Source organism: Homarus americanus, unplaced genomic scaffold (assembly GCF_018991925.1).
Source record: "Homarus americanus isolate GMGI-L3 unplaced genomic scaffold, GMGI_Hamer_2.0 scaffold11302, whole genome shotgun sequence".
Taxonomy (NCBI): domain Eukaryota; kingdom Metazoa; phylum Arthropoda; class Malacostraca; order Decapoda; family Nephropidae; genus Homarus; species Homarus americanus.
The window spans coordinates 741,744-754,140 of NW_024736744.1; positions in this window are offsets into that span (position 1 = coordinate 741,744).

The following is a 12,397-nucleotide window of genomic DNA, read 5'->3' on the forward strand; positions in this document are numbered from 1 at the left end:
TGTGGAGAACGATTGGCCACTACCACAGTACCGCGTTACTGCCACCACCAACAGAACCTTAGGAACAGGTCCAAGCACACTGTGTGTGAAAAACAGCAACACTTTATCTCTAATGGTAAGATAGCCGACATAAAGATTGTATCCACTTTTTACACGCAGTAGCTATATCAGTTCCCTATGTATAGAACCAAACAATGTGCTGAATACCTCTCACGCAGATGAACAACAAAGTGTGCGGGCTGAGATATATTGCCACACACTCCCTGTACTCACGGGAGGAGTGAGACAGTTGAGTGAGTGCAGAGTGTTGAGGGAGTGTCGAGTGAGTGAGTGGATACGAGTGAAAGGAGAGAGAAAGAGTTGAGTGCAGATGAGGAGTGGGCGAGTCACTTGAGATAATGCGGCCAGCGGATGTCAATACGCAGCTGAGGGAGGGGGAGGTGCTCCTCACACTCTGTCGCCTTATCTAACATATCTTACGTTGCCCTCCCTCGAGACATGGCCAACCTCTACATGGCCCCTGAAAATTAACCTACCTCTCACATGACCCTCGAGACATGGCCCCTGAAAATTAACCTACCTCTCATATGACCCTCGAGACATGGCCAAACTCTATATGGTCCTGAGACTTAGCCTACCTCTCTACATGGCCCCGAGACATGGCCCCCGAAACATGGCCAAGATCTAAGGACGATTAGAACTCATCTAACCTCGTGGTAGAGACAAGTAGTGTGTGTGTGAGCGTGGAGGAAGACGCCTCGACTCCTTAACCCTCAAAGCCAAATGAAAATATAATGTTTATTTTAAGTATTTTCCTTATTTTTTTATTCTGGTGTTTATGAAAATATTTACTGGATTTGGGTTTAAGTATAGATCAATGTTGTGTGTTTCTTTGTCTTTAAATACCTGTAATTAGGTCAGCCAGGAGCGAACTCGTAACAATGGTTTTAAATTAGACAAATTTAGATTTAGGCGCGAATTAGGTCAACAGTGGTTTGGATATAGAGTGGTGGATGAGTGGAACAAGTTGCCAAACATCATTATTAACTCGAATACGATGGATAGCTTCAAACATAGGCTGGATGGATATATGAGCAATAGGAATTGGGTAAAATGACTGTCCAGTATGGTCCAATAGGCCAGCTACAGTTTCATCTATGCTCTTATGTTCTTAGTTGTCACAAGTTACACCACCACCGAGAGAGGAAAAAACAACAAATGTTTTGGTGGTGTTAAGGATTAGTGTCACCTGAGACCAACTCCATCACCGTCAGCTCAAAGTCTTGGAGTTGACGTAAGAGGATCAGACCTGTCAACAAACTCTGCCCCTGAGCTATTGCGATGAGACGGCAGCGACCTTTGTCAATACCCAAGAAAATATATCCACTCCATCAAGATCTATATCACACCTGGAGAAAGTTTACCACACAGGAGCAGGTATGGAAGTGTGAGCGACTGTGTGCAGAATTTTAGATTTACCAGCACAGGTATGGGACCAGCTTATACGATGATACAGGCTAAGGATGCAGAGGTACCAAGTCACACAGACACACACACACACACACACACACACACACACACACACATAGACTTTAGTTACCATACAGACAGTTCACAGCTATTCCACAGCCAGTTCTCAACCATTTCACAGCCAATTCACAGCCATTTCACAGCCAATTCACAGCCATTTCACGTACTCCATATACAGATACAGTAATCACGAATACAAAACAGCGTACGGTTGATCACTGTATTCAAAGCTTCCATTACCGATATTGTTTCATTAAGTGATGAAAAACAATTTCATGTATGTATATTTTAACATGAAATAAAAAAATATTAAAATAAATCCTTGTAGTAAAAGAGGTGTGGATATTATATGCGTTAATCCGGTCTAGGAATCGAAATAATCCCTAGAAAAACTCTTCAGTACTCAAACTGATATAACAAAGGTGCTCAAACTATCCAACCAGGAGCGAACTGGTAACAATGGTTTTAAATTAGACAAATTTAGATTTAGGCGTGATATAGGTAAACACTGGTTTGGAAATGAGTAGTGGATGATGGAACAAGTTACCAAACATCATTATTGACTCGAACACGCTGGATGGCTTCAAACATAGGTTGGGTGGATATATGAGCGATAGGGGTTGGGTGTAAATGGGACTGCGTAGTATGGGCCAATGGGCCCGCTGCAGTTTCCTCCATTCTATGTTCTTGTAACGTTGTTATAATGATCCTCTGAAATGACTATTATCTTCATTAATCCCACTTGAACAAAATAATCCCTTTTAAATCCTTCCAGTAAATACATAGTCATAAATCCGCCTTGACGACAACAAGAAAAATGTAATTTTTAAGCGGATTACAGATTACAGATTGCCCCAGAGGGGGCTAGTTTATTGGGCACCCCCTTACATCCTGTGCAAGGTGACGCGCAGAAGCGTTTACAGCGCCCAACTGGGAAGCATGCCAAGTTCATGCTTGCCTTTATGACTCATGCATTAAGGGCGTGGAAGCCTGAAGGGTCATGGGTTTTGTCAGCAAGTTACATAAAGTGACAGAATGATGAGTGTGTTGGGGGGGGAATTCCCGGTACATTTCATCTGTTTATCGCAAAGCGTGGCAGGTCCCTAATAATGTCAAGTGCCAGGCCAGTGACTAGGAGGAGGGATATCTGGTCTGGGAAGGAAGAGGTGTTGGTAACGGCTGGGGACTTGGAGGAGGAGGTCATAGGGCAAGTGAGGATGTAGTGACGGAGGGTGTGAGAGTCGGGTTGGCCACAAAGTTTAGCGGCCAGGCTCAGGGTTGCCAATGTACTCCCATAGGTACCTGTACCCTAGGCGCAGTCTCATGTATATAATCTGTTGAGATCGAGTCAGGGATTGATACTCTTTGTAGTGGCGGTTGTCGTCACCGGTTACAGCGTCATAGTGTGACGCTGCCCCGTTGTTTCAGGTGTGTCCAATTTACGTCGAATGCTTCGTTGTGTGACGTGTATGCGAGATTTGAGATGATTCAGGAGAGGGCGAGGGTGGCTTCAATATCTTCTTCTTGTGTCGCTTCTTTGGCAAGTCGATCAACAGTGTCACAGGCAGTTATTCCTATTTGTGACGGGATCCAAATAAACCTGACACGGATGTCATCAGTTTGTTTTAGACCGGCGACGGCGGTTAGGGTGTGTTGGGCGGCAGGGGAGGAGGGGGAGGTTGATTTCGCTAGCGCAGAAGTGCTCCTTTGAGGCCGTGGGTAAGGGACTGGAGGGGCCTCGTTCGTTGGCGGCACTGGGAGATGACGTGGGCGGCGACAGCAGAGGTGGTGGCGCTGGTAGTGGCTCGCACGGGTAGACCAAGGTACCTGTAGGTGCTTACTTGATCGATGTCTTGTCCTTGCAGAGTCAGCGGAGTCTGACGCCGGAAGTGTGAGATGAACTTGGTTTTAGTATGTGAGATGACTAGCCCGAGTGTTTGACAGGTCCGGGCGAACGTGGAGAGTATAGGTTGTTCATGTTGCACTGTAGTAATTTGGAGGAGAATATCATCAGCGTAGCTTATGATGTGACCGTCTAGGGCGCGCTCAGCAAAGATGTCATTGAGGCGGCAGATGGAGTTCATGAGTACATTAAAGAGTGTAGGGCTGAGTACACCTCCCTGAGGCGTGCCAAGATCAAGGTCCCTGCTCGTAGAGTAGTGGCCCTGAAACCGGACACGGGCCTGTCGACGGGAGAGGTAGTCAGCAATCCACGTGAGGAGTTTGCCCTTCACATCCATGTGAGTGAGACCCTCAAGGATCACTTCACAATTGGCTTTATCAAAAGCACCCTTGAAGTCGACGAAGAGGGAGGTTTTGGCTGAGGTGTTCGCCATGTAGTGAGCGATGCAGTGAGCAGTACTCTTTCCGGGGCGGAAACCATAGAGGTCAGGGTGCAGGTGGGCTTCAATTTTCCAGTGGAGGCAGTGGCGTATCATGCGCTGCATCATCTTTGAGAAGCAGGAGATGAGGGATATTGGACGATATTCATCTTGTCTGCCTGGTTTAGGGAATGGGATGGTGGTGGCAGTCTTCCATAAGTGAGGCAGCTGACCAGTATCATAAGAGAGGTTAAATAGACAGAGGAGGGGGTTACCAGGGGTGGCAATAAGGGCATTTAGCACTTCATATGTGACGCCGTCATCGCCAGGGGCGGTGGACCGGCCGCGCTTAACAGCATTGAGCAGTTCATACTGTGTGAAAGGCACGTCAGTGTCTGCAGATAGGTCTTGGTACTCGGAGATGAGCTGTCGGCGTTATGGTTGCAGTGCGAGGGTGAGGTCTCGTACAGCGGGTGGTAGTGCATCAATGGAGGCGGCCTCCTGCCACGTCTGGGAGAGCGCCTCGGCTCGGGCAGCTGGTCTGGGGTGGAGCGCGGGTCTGGCGTTGATGTCCCGGGCACGGTTAATGATGCGCCATATATCACCTATAGAAGTAGACTGATCAATAGAAGAAGCAAAGTCAAACCACTGCTTCTCTCGTGCGAGAGTGATGGCAGATTGGAGCTCTTTATTTGTGCGCATCAGGAAGCGTAGAGCATCAGGGGAGCTGGGAGATTTCTTCCACTGGTCGACTGCTAGTCGGTGCCATACTCGGATAGACTTAACATGAGTTGGTCTGGTGGTGGTGACAGTGTAATCCTGGAAACCATTCAGCAATGGTAGTGATGAAGGCAGGTATGTTGGCAGGGGGTAGGGCTGTTTAGGCCCTTGGGTGGGGGGGTATTCTCACGTACTGGAGAGCAGTGTGGATAGGGAAATGGCTCGTGGGGAGTGGAGGATGCGGGTGGAGTGTGGGCAGAGGGCTGTGAGAGAGGCGATGTAGTCAAGTTTCCTTCCCCGATGTGGGTGAGTAGGCGCTGGTGGTAGAAGCGGTACTGTTCTTCCTCGCAAGCGAGATGTCACGGGTTAGACCCCCGCCGGTGGAAGTTGTTTGGACTTACTTCCTAGCCCCCATTAGTCCCTGTAAAGTAGGTACCTGTTGTAAGTCGAAAGTTGGGTAATCTGTATTCAAGGAAAGTTGTTGGAGCTCAATAACTTGATGACATACACTATTGACTCTTCAGGGCTTTACGCCCTTGACTTCAGCTTCTACGCCCCAAACTCGTGAGACATAAAGGCAAGCATGACTCCAGCATGCTTCCCTGTTGGCGCTGTAAACGCTTCTGCGCCTACCCACACACAAGGATTCTCCAGGGGTGCCTCTGAAAAAAAAAATGTGAGTGACGGAGGCAGAGAAGACGTACAGGGTCATCAATAGTGGTTGGTAGGTCGAGAGCCAGGAGTTACCCTGGGAGTTTGAGTGGGGCCCTGGGGAGCCGAGACTGGGAAGTGTCGACATTGAGGTCCCCACAAGGAGGGTGGGAGAGAGGTAGATGGGTGGCAGGACAGGGTACAGTTGGGGGTGGGGAGGCACATAGGACATTGACAATATTGAGGGATACACTTTTTAGTGTGATTGTGATGGTGTGTGCGTCGGTGGTGTTGTCATCAAGGGGACGTGTCGAGAGGGGTTGGTGGGACATCCTTCTTGACGTAGATCCGCAGTCCACGTGCATGACCTCGTAGTCCATCGATGCGGAGAACAGGGTGGATGGGCTCAACATGTAGCCACTGGAGCACATAGGTACCAGGCAGCACACCGCTTCTTGGAGGCACAACACGTCGATATTTTCAGTGTAGGCGTAGGTTTTGAGGGCACCAAACTTGTTTTGAAAGCCTTTATGTTCCAGGTGAGTACCTGCAGTCCCAGGTAGCGTTGCTATCCATATTGTTGTGTAATAGACTGATTACAGGAAGGGCCGGTTGGGTGCCGTGTGTACCCCTGACGTGGGACGGGATGGGCCCAGGTGCCGGCATGTCGGTGGAGCTTTGGGCAGCTGGGGGGTGGAGTCGTCAGGTCCAGTAGGGAGCCCCGGTGGAGACAGCACAGGAGCGGGAGGGCTGGTGGGTAGACGGGTTGAGGCACCACGTGACGAGGATAAGGCAGGCGGAGTGCGGGGGGCAGCAGGACGCACAGGCCGAGTGGGGGGGCTCATAGGGGGCTACCAGCTTGTCAAACCAAAAGAGGGAGGAGGTGGTACCAGAGGGCAAGAGTTGGCGGGGTGTAGGGCTCTGAGATGGCGATACAGAGTGTAGAGAAGAGTTTCAACATGACTGGTAAATTCTGGAAGAGGGACATGTCTGTGTCATGTCACAGGAGGGGGGTTGTGGGGGGGACAGGGAGAACGAGGCTGGACAACGTGAGAGTAGGGACTGAGTTGAGGGGAGGGGCACTGGTGGGAGAACGAGGCTGGACAACGTGAGAGTAGGGACTGAGTTGAGGGGAGGGGCACTGGTGGGAGAACGAGGCTGACAACGTGAGAGGACTGAGTTGAGGGGGAGGGACTGGTGGGAGACGAGGCTGGACAACGTGAGAGTAGGGACTGTTGAGGGGAGGGGCACTGTGGGAGAACGAGGCTGGACAACGTGAGAGTAGGGACTGAGTTGGGAGGGGAGGCACTGGGGGGAGAACGAGGCTGGACAACGGAGAGTAGGGACTGAGTTGAGGGGAGGGGCACTGGTGGAGAACGAGGCTGGACAACGAGAGTAGGGACTGAGTTGAGGGGAGGAGGAGAACGAGGCTGGACAACGTGAGTAGGGACTGAGTTGAGGGGGGAGGGGCACTGGTGGGAGAACGAGGCTGACAACGAGAGTAGGGACTGAGTTGAGGGGGAGGGGCACTGTGGGAGAACGAGGCTGACAACGAGAGTAGGGACTGAGTTGAGGGAGGGCACTGGAGAACGAGGCTGACAGTCAGGATAGAGACAGGGACGAGGCTCAGTTGTGGTTGAGTTAGGGAACGGTAGGTGCTGTTGTTGTGGTGTAGCCTGGTGAAGCCAGGCAGAGGCAGGTGTCACAGTAGACCAATCCAAGGTCAAGGTAGAGAGGTCAGACGGCGCGCAGGTGGGAGTCTTGACGTCAACTAATCTACCCTGCCTGTGTCTCCTTGCCCTTGACAAGTTGACTCCAGTCTGACCCGGGGCATTTGTGTACACACCACTGTCTGAGGCAATCAATATAATATTTTGTGACGTGGTACATTTTCATTGAAATGGACTCAATGCTGCTGATATGTCAAACAAGTGTTCAGTATATGGATCCAATAACACAAGAAAAAACCCAGCAGGATCAAGTATTAAATATTTCCGCTTTCCAAAGGAAAAACAATTTAGACAGCGGTGGGTTTACTCCTGTTGCCGAGCTGATGACATCAATGGTGGTGTGCTCAATACACTTTAAGGAATGTGACTACAGAGGTGACCTAAAATGTCGTCTCCTTGGAATTGAAACGCCAAATAGACAACGGACGTTAAGAGATGATGCAGTTCCGTCCTCTTTTGCCTCAAGGTAAGTTACACTTTTTCCATTGTGGATATTGGTCCAGTACAGTGGCAGATCCAGGCGGGGGCCACCTGAGCACGTGCCCCCACCCCCCCAATTACTATTAGTACTACTACTACTACTAATAATAATGATAGTAATAATAACAATAATGATAATAATTATTATTTTAATATTATAATTAATGTTATTATTTTTATTTTTATTATTATAATGAAAATACTGAAAAGTGCCCGCCCCCAAATTTGTTTCTAGACCAGCCACTGGACTCCAGTATATGTTGTAATAAATTTGGCTATTAAGAGTTGAGGGATAAGATGATGTATAATTATTGATGGGTGTGACCCACCGGAGGCCTCGGGCGGCTAACCTAGTGTCACGACCCTCTCCACAGCTGCTGCTGGAGTCATTACATGTGGGCAAGGTCAATGACCTTGCATGTGAGATCTCACTTAGGTTGGGCCGGCATCTCTCTCTCTCGCTGTGTGTGTGTGTTAGCATTTACTTTATAAAACCATCATACTAAATTTTATTGGCACACCCATATATATGATAGAGTAATTTTATTAAAAGTGAGATAATGAGTTAACTGTGTTCTCTATGATATTTTCCACTCATGATAAAGATAACTCACAATAGGCATAATTAATGTCTTCTGGAAATAAACGTATGAATTTCAGGAACTCCTGCTCAAGAGAACCGTACAACATATGCAGGGCTGGGCAAGATGATTTGGCGCCCTAGGCAAGCCTTTAGATGTGCGCCCCTTGAAAGTTTTGATAAGCTAATGTAGGTACAGTAACCCATGACTACATTGTTTTCATCTTGTGGCTTTATTACTTCACCCATGCAAATAACCTATTATTGTTATTACATAAGTCAATAATCCTTGACGTAAACTTCAGTCAGGTAACCCTCATCCCGACAAAGACAGGGAAGGGGCGGCCTCAGCCGCCCTGGCAGTAGGGGAGGGAGGGATGGTGGGGTTGGGAGAAGGGTTCCTCAGATGTCAGCCTTCAGGTCACTGCTCGACAGTTCTCCAGGCCGCAAGATGAGGACCCGGGTTAGTCCCTCCGGTTAACGAATAATATTAAAAAACACAGTCGGCTACGGCACCGTCTACCTACCTCGCCTCCTTCCACCCCCCCTAACATCCTGCTCCGACCCTCCACGGCTCCTGATGTCCAACAGTTTTCCCTTCATTTTTAATTTTATCCAAGTTTGCCCTGAATTTGTGGCGCCCCCAGATGTTGGCGCCTGGGCGATCGCCCTGTTCGCCTAGTGGGTAGCGCCGGCCCTGAACATATGCTGTCTGGAGCTGAAGGCGAATCAAGTACCGGCAAATGTGATGACAGTGATCAGCGATCTATTTGTGCGAAATGTGATAAGGCAGAAAATATTAATATCAAGAGAACAGTGCAAGATATGTTGGCAGGTGGTGAAAAATAATCCAGTGAGCGTGATGATGAACAAGATACTAGTGAAATTGATAAGGACATAAACAGAGTGAAAGACGCTGTGTTGATGTGTATCCGTGAAAATGAGCAGAATATAAGTGATAGATGATAAAGCTACTCGCGAAAAGCTGCAACAGAAAATTAAGCAGCTAGAAAGGAAAACAGAAAATTTCAAGAAGAAAATGCTGCAATGAAAACAAACGTACTTGATCCAAAAGCAAAACACGGAAAACTATATTCGTATTCTGAAGTTGAGAACATCTTAGAATCCATAGCGGGCCAGCCAGCGATAGTTCAGGTGAGTGACGTCACTTGGCAGTGGGAGAGTAAACTCGACCACTCTCCCTCTGACCTGCCTTGGAACAGCCGAAATCCAAAATATGACGACAAATAAAATCTTACGGTAAACTTACATAAAAATTTTCAGGTATATTCAAGTGGAGTTAGATTGCCTTGCTCATGAACCGTATTTAGTATTTATATTATATCAATGTTATAGAAATGATTTAAATGTAATTATATATCAGTGTTATATAAATGGGGATGAATAGCTATTTACTTCAACAACAATTAAACTCATGTCATCAATGGCTTAATAATAACTAATGGCTTTAGTTATTAAATAAAAATGTACAGCCATTTACTTCAACAATGGCTTAGTTATTCAGTAGGAGGAAAGGAAGGACTTGACATAGTTTAAAAAGCCACAAAAACTCCATCAAAACAAGCTCTTCCTTTAAGGTTCGTAAGTCAAAATTTTCCACGTATTTACAAACACATAGAACTGATTACCTGAACTTTAAACAGGTAAATAAGTATTCAAAATGGCGTCAAAAACACACCTAGACTATATCTCTATTGACTAGATGTGAATTCTATACACTAGGCTAATGTGGTTAATGTTTTTATGACTCAGGACAGAAGAAAAGCTTCTAACTCAGGACAGAAGGAAACACGTGACTGGTCGACGGGGGTGGTAGGGTAGGGGGTTGTACTGGAGGATGGGAGGTGTCCAGCACGACTTATCGAGGCAGTTTGTTGTAGTGGAGGTAGGGAGCTAGTACCCACGGTCACCTAAAGGCTCTGGACTGGTGAAACATTTTACCCTGTCACGCTCTCTGGCTCTCCCTTCCTTCTTCCCTCTCTACCTCCATCATCCCCCTTCCCTTTCTTCTTCCCCCTTCTCTGCTTCCTTCTCTCCTGCCTTCTTTCCCTCCTTTCCCCCTTCCCTCTCTCATTCGTTCCTCCTTCCTTCCTTCCCTTCCCGCTTCATTCCCCTTTGGCAACTTTTACTGATTTTTTTATAGTTTTTCGTAGTGAGACAAAGTAAAAATTGTAGGACGCACACACACACACACACACACACACGCACACGCACACACACACACACACACACACACACACACACAGTACCAGCTCCTCTCAGCCACGTCTTACCGAGTCGACTTTATGGTGTAATAAGAATATGTCAAGAATTTGTTTACCATTAGGGTGATTCTTGTTTATAATTTCTAGCAATGATTCGACTTAATAAAAAGAATCTATCAATATATCTATCTAATGTATGTGTCGGAGGTATAGGTGGAGAGGAAGGATGAAGAAAAAATGTTGAAACGAGTATGTTGATCTGAGAGAGAGAGAGAGAGATGTGCGTGTGAACCCCCACACCTACACACTCTCCATTAACTTGTCATACACCTCCATCAGCACACGATGGAGGTGTATGATATCATCAGTGTGTGTGTCTGAATCTCTTAACGTATCAATCTATCTCTCTCGTTAACACACACACACAATGGTTAGGTTAGATTAGCATTAGGTTAGGTTTGGTTAGGATTGATTGTTTATCAGACCACAGCTTACAGCCCAGAGAAGAACAACACATATATCAGTGAGTAGAGGAGCAGGTGTACACCCACGTAAGTTGACACACCCTACAGTAATGATGAGATTAAAACCTGACCCAACAGAGGTCACGGTCACAGAGTTCTCTCCTCCACACATAAGAACATAAAAATGGAGGAAACTGCAGTGGCCTATTGGCCCATACTGGGCAGTCCTTGTTTACACCCAACCCCTATTGCTCATATGAGCATCCAACCTATGGTTGAAGCTATTCAGCGTATTCGAGTTAATGATGATATTTGGTAACTTGTTCCATTCATCCACTACTCTATTTCCAAACCAGTGTTTCTATTTCACGCCTAAATCTAAATTTGTCTAATTTAAAACCATTGTTACGAGTTCGCTCCTGGTTGGATAGTTTGAGTACCTTTGTAATGTCCCCTTGTTTAGCCCTGCCTTCCACTTAAACACCTCTATCAGGTCACCCCTCGCTCTACGTCTCTCGAGGGAGTGCAAATTTAAACTTTAACCTGTCTCTATACTCAAGGTTCCTAATGCCCGGGATTAGTCTTGTTATTCTCCTCTGAATTATTTCCAAGGATTCTATATCCATTCTGTAATACGGTGACCAGAACTGAACTGCGTAATCCAGGTGTGGTCTCACAAGAGCAAGATACAGTTTTCGGATGACCTCGCTTGTCTTGTAACTAACACTCCTTTGTATGAACCCACGATCCTAACCCTGTTAACTCAAGAAACTACATTCCAGCCAGCACCACGCACCTGGGCAAACACAGCTGTCTCGACACACCCAGACTAGTGTTAATTAAGAAAGGTCAGCTGTCGGCTTGTCACCGCTAATATAAGGGGCCTTCAGCTCCTTCCGTCAGACAGACAGGGAGAGAGAGAACTCAGAGTCACACTCGTCACAAGTCGAGGTTCGGAAGGGAGACTTCCCTCTCCAGCACCGAGTCCATAGCTATCAGAGTCTCCCACAGGAGACAGAGTCCAGCAGCACCTGCAGACATTCCCCAGCCGCTGGGCCTCCCTCAGGTCACACGTGAGAGTCATTGTCAGAGCTATCCATAGGGTGGGTTACTTATCTGGGAAGTGTATACATTTCATGTTTGTCTCCGAGAGTCATTGTCTAGTAACGTCAATATAATGATCTATTAATGTGCCCATGCCATTGAGTTAACTATTAAATAGCTGTACTTAGAATTGGTGTTTAGAAGTTTTCCCCTACGAATATAATACCAAGTTAAATAAACTCATCAGCCACGCTGCCAAACTTTCCCACTTTACACCTCACAACTATAAATTCTTCCTATTATTTCCACCTACTTTACCCTCATTATAGATTAAAATAAGTTAGGGTAGGTTAAATTAGGTTAGGTTCGGGGAAACAAACTGGGTGTTTTAATATTCACGTGACTCCCAATATTCTTCCTGACTGACTCTGTCCCCTCCCAGCGGTGGGTATACCACAGCCACCACCACTAGCCAGTGTTATCCTCACCAGCAGTCTTAACCCAAGTTTATATACAAATTTATGGTCCACCTTCGCTGCCTCTTGCTCTTGTTTGTTGAATTTTATTTGGGTTTTAGGTAATTTATCGTCAGTGAGAGTATCTGAGTTTATGAATTTACACGAGTTTTGTTCGAGATATTTCCTGTACCAGA